The sequence below is a fragment of the Choloepus didactylus genome, chromosome 4 (assembly GCF_015220235.1).
Source record: "Choloepus didactylus isolate mChoDid1 chromosome 4, mChoDid1.pri, whole genome shotgun sequence".
NCBI lineage: Eukaryota > Metazoa > Chordata > Mammalia > Pilosa > Megalonychidae > Choloepus > Choloepus didactylus.
The window spans coordinates 180,104,907-180,121,703 of record NC_051310.1 but is presented as its reverse complement, the minus strand read 5'-3'; the positions used below and the strand labels follow the sequence as shown (position 1 = coordinate 180,121,703).

General features: G+C 33.5%; 1 pseudogene; it reads right to left on the bottom strand.

The window, feature by feature from the left end:
• Window positions 1-14,899: 14,899 nt before the first annotated feature.
• On the bottom strand, window positions 14,900-15,270 carry LOC119530796 (annotated as a pseudogene).
• Between the last annotated feature and the right edge of the window lie 1,527 nt (window positions 15,271-16,797).

The window sequence follows — 16,797 nt, the reverse complement described above, 5'->3', positions numbered from 1 at the left end:
TGGAAATGCTCAATCAAAGTTTCCAAACAACAAGTTCATAGCTCTTTTGGGGCCCATAACAGTTTCAAACTGGCACAGAAAGTTAAATCAACTTCTTTTTTCTTGTATGGGAGAAGTTATTATGAAATATTAAACAAGAAGTTGTATTTACAATCAGAAATCTGCTATGCTGTTTAGCCTTTTCTTCTGTTAATATACTCCACTGTTATGTATCCTCAAGTTAGTCTTAGAAAATAGAACCTATGCTGTTAATTCATCCTAAAATTAGTTTTTACAAATTATTTATAGTGAATAGAATAAGATATTTTATTGACATTAAATAATGTTTTCTTAAATGACTGTTTCCTGTGTATATATTTATTTTAATTACTAGCTTAATTAAATTAAAATAATTAAACTAAAACCTTCATATTATTTACTGTACTCTCAAGCCTGCTCCTCTTAGCAACAGCTGTGCTCAATTTTTTTTATTTGATTTATTTTTCATCAGCTGAGATATATAATTTTTTTCATGTAAGGTAAGTTGGTTCTATCTTTCTGAATTGTAGCTCAGTTGAAACTATTTTTGTACTCTCCTTTACTCAGAATTTTATAGATATTGCTTTATTATTTTCTGACATTGTGTGTAACAGTAAAGAAATGTATAATCAGTATGAATTTTGTTCCTTTGAGAGCCCCTAGTTATTTTTTTTTTCTGTCTGGTATATACTTAGAGAATTCATTCTTTAAAATTCAGTTATTTCCCAAGGATACATAGGTATTAATTTATTTTCAAAACATTGCCTGATATTTGTTGAGTATGTTGAATGTGCCTTAGCATTTTTACCACTGAATTTTCATTGTATTCTATTCTTTTTATTTTATTCTATTATCACCTTTTATTCCTGTACTTTTTTCTTCTCCTTTTCAGAACACTTATTAATTTTCCTTCCATGTCACTTTGACTTCTTTTCCTGGGTGAGTATGCACATTACAATATTTAATAGTAATCCAAATTTTAATTTGGTAGTGCGTGTTTGTTTTTTAATACTCTCTCCTTTTCTCATCCAGTTTCTGCTTTAGTTCTTTCTGCTTCTGTCATTTTAAAAAATTGGTCTTTTCTTGTCCTCTCAGCTTTCCTTTAGTGTGCATTTCCTAGAATTTTATTGAGAACACAAAAATAAAGTGTTTTTTTTTTTTTTTTTTTTTTTTTTTTTTTTACATTTTGTGTTACCTACAGTAAACCATTTTCAGAGAAAGCACTTTCTCCTTATTTTGAGTGCTATAGACTAAATGCAGAGTTAAGTTAGGTTGTTCTCCCCAGTATTCTAATTCTTCTGTGAGGGGTGTAGTATATGCCCATTAGAGAATCACTTGTTTCTGTGAGAATCTCTTCTCATACTGAGAGCTGACCAAAGCCTCTACTTGAATTTCTAATGTTTACCAATCATTTCTCTGAAAATGCAATTGGAGAAACTCCCATTTAATTTTCTATAGTGGCATATATCAATGGATAATCTGAAGCTATCTGTCATTTTTCCATGATCAGAACTTAAGAAGATACTTCCCACAGCCCTTTCTTTTTTGGTTATTTAGGAAACCATCACCCTGGAATCAGGTTGTCATTGTCCTTCCTCTGTCCATAGCTGGACTATAATGCTGGGGATTGTAAAGCTGACATGGCTGTATACTCAGAGTTATTACCCATGGTGATGTGGAGAGACTATCTTCTGTCTGCTGTATGAATCTACTTTCATCATTTGAGGCAGTGGTTCTCAAACATTTTAGCCTCAAGACCTCTTCACACTCTTAAAAACAATTGGTGAACAAAAACAATTTTTATTTGGGTTTTCCTATCCATATTTGCTATTTTGGAAATTAAAACTGATAGATTTTTATAAAAATGTATGTTTTTATATAAAATGCTCATTAATAATGTATTTAATTATTAATTTGTCCAAAATATTAATAAGAAACAATCTAACAAAAAACATATAAAAATAGTGAGACTTCCCAAACAAATGAAATCTCAAGAAGATTGGCACATTTTTACATTTTTGCATATCTCTGTAATGTCTGCTCAATAGAAGATATCTGGATTTTCATATCTGCTTCTGCATTTGGTCTATTGCAATGTTACACCATGTAGCTTCTCACTCCACATTTCTGAGATAATGAGAAAGAGATGACAAAGAATGTATTTCTATTTTCATGAAAAATGTTCTAACTTTTCAGAGAACTCCTGGATTAATATCTCCAACCAAATGGAAAGGTCAAAATAAAAAACTAAGGGAGAAAGCTTTGATGGTTTATGAGATTTTTTCAGCTGACTGGGACTGGGTCCTTTAGAAACATTTTTGATGTCAATACTGTAGGTTGGTCCTATCAGCCTTTTTTGCTCAGATTTATGAGAGTGGCGGATGGTTGACACATTCTTGAAAAAACACACCACTGGCCAAGATGGTGTAGGAATGAAGCATGGATATTGTTGGGAGACAAGTCTCTTGCATTTCTTCACATCTTGCAAGCAGAGGCACTAATTGCCTTTGTCAAACTATCTTTTTGAAGACATTTGTATAGCAAACAGCCTTGGAAGAAAATATGGTAATGCCCTCTGGAGAAAAGGTCAGGTGTGCTTACAGCCCTGAAAGATATGGGTTTCCTTCTAGAGCAAAGACTCCAGCTTACTACACATTATAAACACTTTTGAGTTCTGTAAAGCTCAGAGTTTCCTTCTATTCACACTTATATATGGTGTGAATAGACGCTGAAGGAAACATGATGATACTCTGGCTACTGCTAATGCTCTGAGTAATAATCTGTCCTTCTCTGAACCAGGAGTCTTGTGTCCTCTGTCAGCATTCATGAAACTGTAACAGGTTAACTTGTTAACTTGCAAGTAGAATGAAATCTCAGGACCTTTAGAATTCTTGGCTGTTTATACCAATAATGCTACTATGATAGATATTCTTGATTTCAAAATTCTTCATCTCAATCCAAAATGCCTTATCATCACAGATTGCTTTATCAAGTACATCGACTTCAAGATATTTTCAACCTCATTTAATGTACTACTGAACTCTCAAACCACTTCATGGTTATTTGTTACCATTTTCTCATTTTTATTTCCATTCTTGACCACCAGAACTTTAGTTTTAATTTCTTCCTTGCAAATTGTCTCAATTTCATCATCTCCTTATCCATCTATTTGCCTAGAAAAAAATAATCTCAATTTTCAGTTAATGTAAGCATTGTTTTCCTAATGATGACATCTGAACAACTGAATGTTGTCAAATCACAAAAACTGCAGATTTCCTTCAGTTGAAAGTTTTTGAATGATCTAAAAATTCAAATGGGATCTGAGGCATATACATTCAATTGTTTTAACTAACCATAATTTCCTACTATCATAGATATATTTCCCTTTGTCATTCAACTGTCTACTCTTTCTACCCCTTTTATTCTACCACACCCCAAAATTCCAACACAATTTCAAAGTGACTTGTATTATAATCCCTTGTCAAAATAGAAGCTATCTGACTGTCCTCCCTCACTTCCTACCCTCAAATTTACTGATGTTCTTGCATCTGCATCAATCACTTAACTCTTTCCTCTTTTAATGATAAATAAAATGTTTACCTTATCCCAAACGAATCCCTCTGGATCCCACTTTCTCTTACTGCTCAACGACTTTGTTCCTTTGATTATTCTCTCTTGTTTCATTCCAGATTTGATATATAAAATATAGAAATCACCCATTTCCACATTAAATAGGTTCAAAGCCAACTCCTATCTTGACCCTTACATCATCTTTCCAACCATACTGTCATTATATAAATCTAAGGCACTACTATATCTCACCAGGTCTACTGATATAGATTCCTGATAGATTGCTCTGCTTTCAGTTTGTGCCTATCCAATCATTCTCTACACAGTAGCCATGGTAATGTTTATAACAAAAAATAAAGTTGATTTTAATTTTTCTCCAGATAAAATTCAGGCAGTAAGTGTCCTGTCTTCCTCTCCTTGCCTTTTCCTGTTTATCTACTTTGTCCCAACCACACTGACCTCCCTTTAGATTCACAACAAAACTAAGTTGTTTTTCATGACGTATCATATAAAACCATTTTTGCCTGGAATGCTCTTCCCCTTGGTAGGCATATGGCTTCTTCTCATAACTCTATGTGTCTGCTTCAATGGAGGACTTCCCTAATCCCTATATATAAATATACTGCAACTGTTCATTTTTATCCCTGAGAAATTTAAATTTCTATCATGGCAAACTTCATAGGTTATAATTCATCAATTGGTTCAAGAATGATGATCAAAACTGCTTTGCTCATCATTGTATAATACCTAGCGTGACTAGAATATTTCCTGGCCATAAAGATAGCTTTCAATAAATATTGTTGATTAAATTAATGAAATATTTGAGAAAACACTTTATGTAGCAGTGTGTAACACAGTAATTTAAAATTGATGACTAAATTGGACCATAGAATTAATTAGGAAAGTGTTTCAACTTATTGTAATAAATGCAGAGGAATGAGTCAATTACATTATTTAGTGGAAAAAAATAATGTAAAAAATAATAAATTCAGTAGGAAGATTATTTGGCAAGATGCTAAAGCATTATCAACTTTTCTACTTTATTTTATTAGTATACTTTTTAACCAAAACAAAAAAAATATTCCTCAGTTATCCTTTAATAACTTTTTATGTCCACAGTCCATACATATGAGTTTTCAAAAAAACAAACTAGTTTTGACTTGAACAACAAAAAAGTTAATTGCTGTTTTAAACTGTATACTTCTAGCACTGAAATGGAGAATTCTATCTTGTACACTGATGTAGTGCTGTTTATCAACCAGCATAGTCCATGTATATTGGAGATATCTTTTTGATTTTAGTTATTTCAGCACTTTTTAGCTTAAAATTTTGTGCTTATATCAAAAGGAAAATTTGATCATAAATCCTGTCAACTAAGTTACTACATGGAAATATGATTTAAAATATGAATCACTATGATAGATGAACATGATAATATAAATATCCATTAATAATTATTCCTCTAGCTTTTACATAAATGATTTTAATTTTAACAGAAATTCCAGGTATCAGTTGATTTTATCAAATTGAAAGAAATCAGAGGTTATGATTTTGATAGAAAATATGAGTTTAAAAAACATGAAATTGTTTTTTATTTTATTTTAAATTTAGAAACAGTATCAGGGTACCATAAAACAATTAATGCCTTCCTAATTCATCTATTCTTAATTCAAATAATTCTTCTATGACCATATCTAAGCTTGAAGCAATTATCTAATTCACATTCACAAGGCTTTGTCTTTTTCTTCCTTCACAACCCCAGATTATAAGTGGAAAGAAGACACATAGCATTTATGTTTTTATTGTCTCATTTACTAACCTCAGAAGATAACTGTGTATCCACTGCACAGTTTCAAAATTGCTTCAAAGTGGGAAATAAAAAGACAAAGTGGGTAAATTGATGGTTAAAACAATGACTCCAAAATTGAACTTTGATATGTACCCAATATATCTATACCTCAGAGACAAGAAAACTTCACTTTCCAAACGTCTTCTAGGATTCTACCCTTTAAAGGTTGTCATGGGTTGATATATCCACTAAATAATAAGCATTGGCCAAGTGTGTTGCCCACAAAACTATTTCCTCTTTAATACTTTTTCTTCTTTGCAGATAATGTTTTTGCCAGGAAATATAGTGTATGTGTGTGTGTGTGTATATATATATATATTACTGGATTCTTATAGACAAAATATCCAGGTGACTTCCTAACATTTTCAATTTCCACTGAATTTTGTGATTCTCTATAATAAAGAAAATGTTATAACGATAACATAAGAATCCATACAAGTAGTTTTTATGAAAGTGTAGTGTATATGTGTAGAAATGTGTGTGTGTGTGTGTGTGTTTGTGTTGGCATATAACAAATACTATATGTTGTATCTTAATGGATATTATATCACATCAGATATTTCTGTTATTTAACTATTAAGGTGTATAAAGTGGTATGATTTATATACAACTTATGCATAAAGTGCAAAACACATAATCTGTAAGTTAGAAATGTTTTCTGTTGTAGCTGAGTTAGAGCCATCAACAGATTGTTTTTGCTGGGTTTCACTTCACACAGCAACTATATACAAGGTCAAAAATCTTGAGCTCTCCATATTTAAGAAACATGTTATATAGTCTGCTTACATATGATCATCAGGCCACGAGGGGCCAGTTAACCTTAACCAAATTCAGAAAAAAAAAATCTGATCATAAATCAGAACTCAGTTTTTTTTTTTTTTTTTTAATTAGTTCTATGCCTGGTTCAAAAACTTTGTTCTGTCATGTGGGTAAGAAACTGGTCTCAGAGTATCCAAGTGCCAGAAGCTTATTTAATTTCAATAATGGCAGTTAGAAAGGTCCTTATGGCACTTTTCCCAACAAACTTATTTAGCTTGATGATTTATCTGTACTTTCTAGGAATACTCTCATCTAATGAATAAGATTATGCATGTAGAAGAACAACATTGTTTTTCTCTGGCTAATGCTTTAGAAACAGTGACACATATTTTATTATTAAATGAAATAATGCAAGTACAATATCAGGTATAATATTTTATAAAATAGACAATGTGTAATTTTAATTACTAGTTATAAACTCTCTTCCTATAATCCTTGGGTCTTTCCAATTAATGCATTATACTAGAGTTTGTTTACAATACAAGGTGTTTTAATTTTATGTTGCTTATATAAGATTGTAAAAATTTTCCTGAATTTTCCATGTGACTCTAACTTCACCAATAATGACACTCTAACAATGTCAATATTATATTTACAAACAAATGTCTCCTGTAGACTAATTCAGCAGATGCCTTTCCAGATTTATTTATACATCATTTTATTTTATTTCAGAGTTTGACCCTTTTGTATGTCTCCACAATCCTATGAGTACATCTTACTCAAAAATTTCCAACTGCCTGCACAATATCTGAAAATTGCCCACTGGGCTGTCACTATCTTCGTGTTCTGAATCTTTGTGTTTTATGTTCTCATTTTATCCACTTGCAGGCCATTCTTGCATTATCATGTTTCATATAAGTAGGATGTAAAGAGTGCAATTTATATTGGGCCTTTTTGGGCCCTCAGACTTCAGGAAACAACTGCCTTGTAATCCCACTATTTGGATTTAGGTAGGCTTTAAACTAAAAAAATGGAAACTCTCAGGGAGAAAAAAAAAATATTTTTTTGGTCTCTCTCACATATCTGAATGGTGGTCTTCCAAAAAGTGTATTTTATTCTTCCCTTGCCTATATAGTAAAAAGTGATGGAATTATAACTGAGAGAAACAGAATGAGAAAGATTGGATCTAATCTGTGGCCTGCATGTCAGGGAACTGAGATGGGGTCTTAACATAACACAAGGCCTGGGATCTACCTGGTGAGGTTAGTTGTCATAAAGTATATTCTTTTAAGTGTGGAAGCAAGAAGCATTAAGACAGCCCATGGTGTCAGTAAATGAAAGAAGCATTAAGTGACTTCTAAGGGTAGTCAAAAAGATATTTATTCTTTGGGGGATGAACATCTGTCTTACTTGCTATTTACTATTTATGAAGAGCCAAACTCTGGAAAGTTAGACTTTTGTCCCTGAAAACAGTAATTCCAATGCTTATTGTTTATTATGTTTTTACCTATAACACATAAACTTCTCTCTTCTTAGAAGGTTTCCCACATCTCTCCACTCTCTTTACCCATTTCCCCTTATTAAATGACCACTGAATTAGGAATGGAAAGCTTTGCTCTCCATTGGGCTGAGTAGATGTGTTAATGATCACTGTTTACCAGTAATGGAGCCTTCTGTGTGGTCCTTCTCAAGCCCCAGGTATTTGCTTCCTGCCACGCTAACACCTTTATGGCAGGCCTATCGTTTTAGGCAAACCCTACAGCTGTCCAATTCCTCTGAATTTAAGTATGTTGCCAGTAGTGGGAGAAAAGAAAACAGGAATTATTATTGGCTTCAAGTAGTATAACTACTTTACTTGTTTCATATTCCTGCAACTCCTCAGTGGGTTGATCATCTAGAGAAGAGAGAAATATTAAGTAAAATTATAAAAATAAATCTTTGAAATACAGCCAAAAGAAGGTTGTGTGTCTTTGAATGTCATACTGGAGCATTCTTTTTAGCCTACCCAAAGAAATTTTAAGCCTCTAGATGATATTCCTCTGTTTTAATTGCTGTTTACCAGTTATTAGGGCCCAGTGTCCATAAAATTAGATATTAAATTGTATATTTTTAATCCAGTAGAAAAGATAACCACACCGTTTATGGTTTGATTTATACTAATCTGTTTTGTACCTAACCTGGAAATCTCACTCCAACGTTTTTTATCAGCACCAATAAACACTTAATTTCTCAAATGCTCGCTGAATTACTTTTACTATTCCAATGGTTTTCACATTGATAAATTAAAGAAATCTTTGGCAGTTTTTCATTATTTATTTGCAGGAGAGTCATGATTTTTATCTCCTTTGAAAATTATACTTTGAAAGCAGGGTATTAATTTGTACCCTGAACTCACAAAACACTAAGCTTAACAAGAAGTAAAAAAAATAAAAGCTAAACCAAATCACAGCAGCATGTACTATATGATGTACAAAATGCTGAAGGGGAAAAGCTAAAGAAAAAAAAGGAAATTAGAAATCATTCAAAGAGAGGCCAAAATGGTTTACAAATCTGAAAAATTGTTGTAGTAATAAATAGCTGAATAATAAATAATTTCAGAAGGACTGCCTTTAAAATTTTTAGATACCCATGATTAAAGAAAGACACATGATTTTTGTAAGGCAGGACTGAGATAGTGCCTTAATTATTATTAGCAGAAATTTGTTCCTATCTCTCTTCAAATTATATGCAGTAAGAATCAATGAATTGTTGTTTTTGTTTGTTTCTGTTTTGTTATTGCTAGTTAGAAATATATCAAAGTCAGAAATATATAAAATCTGATTAACTATACTTTTGGCCTACTTAGTGGGAAACCGAGGTGGGCAATTTGTATGTAGTTAATCTTTACATGGACTCAATATAGTTACTGAGTCACAAACTAAAGGCAACTTTCGTTTTTTGTTACTGGAATAGTTTATAACTCATGCCTTCAAGGGCTGAGGTAATAAATTTCAATACCAAGTTCTGAAATCATATTATAGAAGCTGGTTTAAAATGCTCAAATATAAAACATGGTCCATTGGGAAGAAACAGAAAAATGTTGACAATTAATCTTTTAAATAGAAATAAAGAAAGTGATTTAAAATAGGGAGTAGTAAACCAAAAGTAACTAAAAAAGAAACAAAAGTAGAATGTATTTCATAGACCCAGAGAAACAAAACTAACAAGAAGGCCAAATAGATCATCAGAAAATGGAGGAATGAAAGAAGAAAGAAAGTGGAAAATAAAATCATGGAAATATAAATACATTGATAGTAAAACTGAAAATATAAGAGATGGTGACAGTGATATATATATATATATATATATTAGCAAAGATAAAAATGTAATTATAATTTTAATATAATTTAAAAAATTTCAAACACTTGTTTAATAATGAAGCAAATTTCAGTTGAAAATGATTTCCTACTAAAATCTACTATGTAAAGATTGCTTGAAAGAGGGAAAGGGCCACTCAAGATTTTACTTATATTTTACATATTTTTTTTAAAACTACTTTCTAATCTTTAGTTTTTGAAAATATTTCATCATGTTTTAAAATGTTTAAAGAGAAAAGCAAAATGAGTGATAAATATATAATCTTCATGACCATAATGGGAGGGTGTCTTTTCTACATCCTTCTAAATGATCAATCAATTAATTAATTAAAATCAAAACCATTCTTTTGAAAATCACATACATTTTTAATCTTCATAGTGACACTGAGGCTAAAGCAATTGTGAAAACTTTAGAAGACTGTTAGAAAGTTGAATTGCCTTGGCTACTCCTTGTCACCTGACATACAATGCAAATATAAAAACAGAGAGGAAAAAAACTTTTCTTTTTTAGTGTGGCTCTGCATATGTTCTATATTCAGAATTGATGAAATCTGATAATTGGGATCCTTGTAAGACTGTGAAATATGAATTGTCTGTCTCAATTTATAGATATTAGCAGGAGACTGAAATCCAAGAAGGAGAACATGTTGAGATAGAAGATAAAACCAATTCCCCTGACTTTTATCAAATATCCACTGGTAAAAATTCTCCACTTATCAAAGGAACAATTGTACTTACTGTGAAGATACACAGGGAATGTAGCCTCAGGGTAAAGAGTAACTTATGAGTAGTATCATTTTAGCAGAAGTTATTTTAAATTATTTCAAGTCAGGATCCTTAAACTGGGATCCAAGTAGATGGTCAAAGATCAAAGGTATATCCTTCAGGGGAGAAAAAAGCATTTTAGGTTTAATGACTTTTTCTAGATAAGTTATTTGGTACACTTACAAATGTCTTAGAAGCGAATAGAGTGGATGTCTATTAAATTTTAAGAAAGCTGTATTACCCAAGAAACCTGTCTTGCTAGTGTCATTGAATTCTTAAAACAATCCCCAAATATTCACCATCAGGCAGTGAACTTGTAAATGTTCTCAAAAACAAAAGAATATTCCTTAAGTTCTATCTTAAATGGAGCCATGGGGAATAATGGAAAATAGCCATGCTCCAAGATGATGAAACTGGTCTGCCTTACTAGATAACCAGAGAATTCATTCCACTGGAAGGGCAACAAATTCCTTTTGACCAGAACACTTTTTGTTGTTCCCATTATCTCCTGTCCCCTTGGAAGTTTTTTTCAGGAGTTTTCCTGTGCCTTTTCCATTAGGGTAATAGAAAGGATGGATAATGACTTTTAGCTGTAGATTAGCAACCCTGAGGATCTACATGTTGTTTTTTTAAGAGACCATCTCACATAAATCAGATATCATGGCTAGGAAGTTAGACGCATAATTATTGTTTTTTTAACATATATGTTATCATGAGCATTTCACAGACGAGGCACCAAGACTCAGCCTGTTCAGAGTGACACAAGCTGTAAGCAGAAGAGCTGGGAATCCAAGGCTTTGACTCCATCCTTCATGTATAATTATTTGTGATGCTTAATTGTCTTCCCTTGGAGAATGGAATAAATAACTTTCATTTAGAAGTGAATATTTTGAAAGTATTTGTACAAAGAAAAAGTTCAGTAGGGATTTGAACTAGGGAAACATGTAGGCTGTATTGAATTTGTTAATTGCCTATCAAGCATACATGAATAATTCTACATCCCAAAAGAAGCGCAGTTTTTCAGGAATGTAGCCCACACACTCAGGAAAAGAGTCCCATTCTTACCTCCAGAAGCTGATCCTAATTAGTTGAATGCCACTCAGAGAACCAGGTCCACAAACTTTATGGCTGGTTTGCAAATGAAAAGGAACTTTTGCCAGAGGTAAATCAGCTGTATCCCTAAATGCATTGTTTAGTTTCATTCTGTAGCAAAGATCTGTCAATGAAAGAAGTGAGTAATCTATTTGCATTCTGGCTCAAAGGCTTTATCTTGTGGCCGATCATTAATAAACAGTTCACAAAGTAGCACTGGCCTATGGACCACACTTGAGTAACTAAGACCTATACTAATCATGATAACCCTCACCACCTTTCCCATGATTCATAGTCCTGGCCTTAAACCATTCAGTCCATTCAACCTCCCTTCTTAAAGTTATCAGCAAAAGGTGAGCATAAGTCATCTGTTGGCATTGTCAGATTTAATGTAAGGACTTTTAAACCATGATTGAGCATTAGCTTTCCTTTTCCCTGGGTAGATGTTTTTAAGATGTAGGTTGTCTAAGAGCTGCTGACAATTATGAACCTGCCATAAGAAAAAACATCTGGGGAAAACAACCAACCCATTCAGGAAGGCACAGCCAGAGGAATGATAGTTTGTGACCCAAATTGTTATCATACCATGTTTTTTTTTTTTTTTTTACCCCTGGGGTGAGACAACCATTTATTTATTGGACAGGGCAATGTCATTAAAAAAGAGGAAACATATCCACAAGAAAATGGGTTTAGGTTGGTGTTACAAACGGTGATGCTCACAACAAACAACATTACTCAATACATCATTGAAACAGGCCACACACACCAGGAAGATGCTGTCATGCCTACTCAAAAAAAAAAAAAAAAAAAAAAAAAGCCACAGTGCTTAGGAAACAATCATTAGGAAGTTACAAAGCATAATAGCCTCCAATGAACCCGTCTGCATTTTTATCGGGTGAGCCATTAGCCCATGGTATTTTGCTGGTTCCCTGGAAATTTTCTTCTATTATAGAGGAACTTGAACAGTACACACTTCTGAATGTTACTGAAATCATAGTTAACTGCAGGCTTAACGAGCTCACATCACTACATTTTTGGACTGCCCCAGGTAGTATTTGTACTCATAGTACCATACTGATAGCATTGTACATAAAATTATGTACTCAATCCATTTAGCAGTTTTACAATGCATCCACATCATCTTCAATCCCATGATACACACTTGAAAAAGACAGCAGAAATTCAATGGAAAAAACTTTTTTTTAATTGGAAGTTGACCTGGCCCAAGGTATACCAGCTGCTAGCAAAGCTAACTGCAACTGAAAATCGCAATGCCAATTATCTGTCAAATTATTTCACATCATTTTTAGCAGAACCTTCTGGAACAGGCAGGCAAAGACTTAAATATCCACTCCAGAGACTAGCCAAAATATTCTAAGTAGTAGTATCTCATGGATGATATCCATGAGTAGTATTTCATGGATGGCTGTGAGGAAAAACTATTCAGTGTAAAGATTTACTGAGAAAATTGCTAGGTGTCTGACTCTCCCTCCTCACATCTACTGATTCTGCCAACCACTTCCTTTCACAGCAATAACAGTTCTCAAGATGAGAAAAATTTCTCATTCCACATAGAATAAAATCATATTTGGGAAGTCAGACACAGAAGACCACATATTGTACAATTAATTCCATTTATATGAAGTGTCCAGAATAGGCGAATCCATAATGACAGAAATTAAATTAGTGATTTCCTACAGATGGAGGACATTGGAGGGAAATGGAAGGTCACTGCTGAAGGGTATGGGGTTTCTTTTGGGGGTGATGAAAATGTTCTAAAATTGTTGTGGTGGTACAACTCCATGAATATATTATAAACCACTGAATTGTATACTTTAAATGGTGAATCATATGGTATGGGAACTATATCTCAATAAAATTGCTACAAGAAAACATATTAGGAAAGGAAGATAGCCCCAAAAGAAAACAAAGAGGCTCTCCCAAATCTAGTCACACTTGAGGAAAATGGTAAACAAGTCTGATGTAACTGTTGATTCAATAATCATCAATTTAACCCCTGCCCTCACATTTTTAACTTATTTCTACATTATTTAGGTTATCAGCAGATTTCTAACTTTGTTCTCAGAGAGCAGAGTCAGTGTTCCAGACAGACTGGACTGGCCAACAACAATAACAATAACAACAACAAACGCCCAATGACAAAACAATCTCATGCTTTGGAGCTGTGCATTACCAGACAGAATAGAAGAGCTGAGGTTCAAGCGTAAGGGTTTAGTATTTCTCTTTCCTAAAGAACATTTCCTTTTCAAACCTGCTTCCAGTTGTTCCCATTACACCTATGCAACTCAGCAAAAGCAACATGCTCCAGAAAGAAATGTTCTGCTTTCTGAAGATTGAAGTGCTAGCCAAATTTCCCTAAAAGTAAAATAACTGTTTCTTAATAAAAAAAAAAAAAAAGTTCAACTCTGTATCCTCATTCTCGCCTTCAGCAACACTCAGCCTGCTATAAATTAGAAGCCATGAAGCAATTTCTTAAGCAAACTTACCTTTTAAAAAATTAGATATTAGCGCCTAATATTTAGAACACATCTGGCCCAATTCCTAAATCATGTCTGCCATCAGATGAGACTCCTCCTTTATTTCACTAATTCACTAGTTTAGTATGCAACAAACTAACAGAGGTTTTGAATAAGTTAAACTAGCTATTGACAAATAATCAGTTTTCCTTCTAGAAAGGCAGAATAATTGAATCATGAGCGAACATTCTGGTCTATCTTCAACTATTCTTACACTCATTCTATAAACAATTAGGGCAAATTTTTACAGATAAACAGAGAACACAAGTAGCTTTACAGCAAGTTAAGTTTGTTAAATATATTTGTTAAAACAAAGAATTTCTGACACAAAAATTGCTCACTCAATACACAGAACCTCAGAGAAGTGATGAAACAAGACAGCTGATGTTTGATAGTATATGGGAGCAAGGTGAGGTGAAAAGTCATGGATAAATTAAAAACTGGCAAGTATCTGCTGAAGCAGAGTCACCTTTTAGGTGGAATAAGAAAACCTGATAAGTCACCATTTTGATCTCTTTCATGAAGTTCTTTTGCTGTTAAGAACTGAAGACCATTTTTCCATAATTCATGCTGCAAAATGCGGTACTCACACAGTATTTCCAAAAGGATCCTACAACTGTGCTGCAAAAGAAATCTAAGAAAATAATCACAAAAACCATCAACAATTTTCAAAAGAATCTGTTCAAAACAGTGACTTTTACAAAAGATGTGAATTTGTTTTAAATGAAAAAAAATTCTTCTTTGAAAGGTCATGGATTCATTTCACAGGTAATTTATATTGCATTAATTATTTAACAATGTACAATGTACACAGACTTTTATTAGGTCTGAAAAAACAATATAAATACTGATTGGGGGGGGTGTTTTATACCCCCAACTCCAATATTCCAGCTCTGTGTCTTGTCCTGTTATTTACAATCTGTAAAAATATAACGATGCAGTGATTCGAGTTTTCATAACCTCAAAGATGTATTAGAGGACAATGCATCTTGGTTTGAAGAATTTGTTGTATTTGAAAGCCGGAACAGTACTCGACCACGATGATTAAACACATAAAATGATGGGTGATTTCTTAATGTGTCAGATGTCTTATTTTTTAGTTCTGAAGTGGCATCCATGTCTTTAAACTCCTCTGCAATATGAACTATACCAGAACAGGTACCGCGAAGGCCAGAAGTGTTTGAAGAACTATATCTGTTGGCATTGGTTCATCTTCCTCTTCTGTTAATCGCGTATAACAACGATGCTGAGCAGCAGAAAAGGCTGCGTGGGCTAATGCAAAAAGGCCGATGCCCACCAGCTCCTTCCACAGCGAGGGCGCCATGATCTTCAGGAACAAAATCAGTTAAGGGTGGCGGAGCGGTTCCTTCTTCCACCCGCAGTCGTGCGCGAGGCGCAGAGAGATGATGTCACTGAACTGCTGGGCCCATGGTTTGGTCTTACCTTGGACCTCCTCTCTTGTGAGATAACGAATGTGCTTACCACATAAAACAATTTTAACCAACTTTTCTCTTCTCTGTAGCCAAAAGGTCCTAAAGTTTACATGTACCAGGAAGAAACTAGGAGAAAGAGTTAATTAGTTCACCTTCTCTGTGTATTACAAACAACAATATATCATCTTAATTGCATTGCATTAGACAATTTGTTCAAGAATTCTTATAGGTATCACTTTTCTGAAAGGAATTTTTAGCTTCACAATGGTTTTAACATTATTACTTCAAAGAAATATTGCTTTCACTCTGTTAAAAATAGTGGGATTCACCATATAAATTATCACCGAACTAGTATACTGACTTATTGAATGACAGAAAATGTATCTTAAATCCCAAATAGGCATATATGTGCCTATATACATATATATGTATATATACATGTATACTTATATATATACACACATATATATGTGTCATAGTAGTCTAAAACAAATCTGTAATCCAGGAAGAATTATGTCTAGTGAACCCTTCTATTATTTCTTTAGCTACCATCTGCCCATGTTAGCATTTCCACTTCTAACGGTTTTTATGCTACCCTTTCCTTCTTTTCTCTGACACCATTTTATGACCCTTTTTCTCTCAGTCATATAAAACTATTCTTTCATGTATCACATTTATGATTCACTAGTGACCACTCAGCCATCTGTGATTCACAGTTCATTAGTGACTCAAAATCTGACACAATTTACTTGTCAAAAAATGGAATTTATGGATTAATATTTCTGGTACATATAGAGGTTGAAATGTGTTAAGGAATAGTTTTATGTGACGGTTTAAAGATCTCTGCCTCTCAGCCCCATTGTGGCATTTCCAAATAAGGCCTCATTTTTAATCTTTCCCCTGACGTGAATGCACAGCAGTCAGCAGTAGTAAAATTAGTCTAGGTCTGGTTGTGTGCATAACTTCACAGATCACATGTTCAAAAAACCCCAGGGCTATGATGGAGGAAAAGTGACTGGATACTGGTGAGGAAAAAAAATGTCTACATCAATTATATTCTACATTCCTCTTTTCTTGAGTTTCTCTGGTTCAGGTCCCTCCCAAGGTTTTTCCCAAGTTGTTGACTGTAGCTGCTGTCTTATCTGAAGGTTTGCCTCATGGAGGATCCACTTAGCATCGGAGATTTCTTCACAGACAACTGAAATGAACACTTCATTTCCTCTCCAGCTGTTAGATGGGAGGCCTCACTCATGCCTTGCCTTGTGAGCTTCTTCACAGCACAGCTCACAATATTGCATCTGGCTTTCCTCATCACAGTCTAGAGACGGTACCTAAGAGAGAAGCCACAGACTTTTTTTCTTAATTAATAGACTTTAGAACAGTTTTAGGTTTACAGAAAAATAGATCAGACAGGGCAG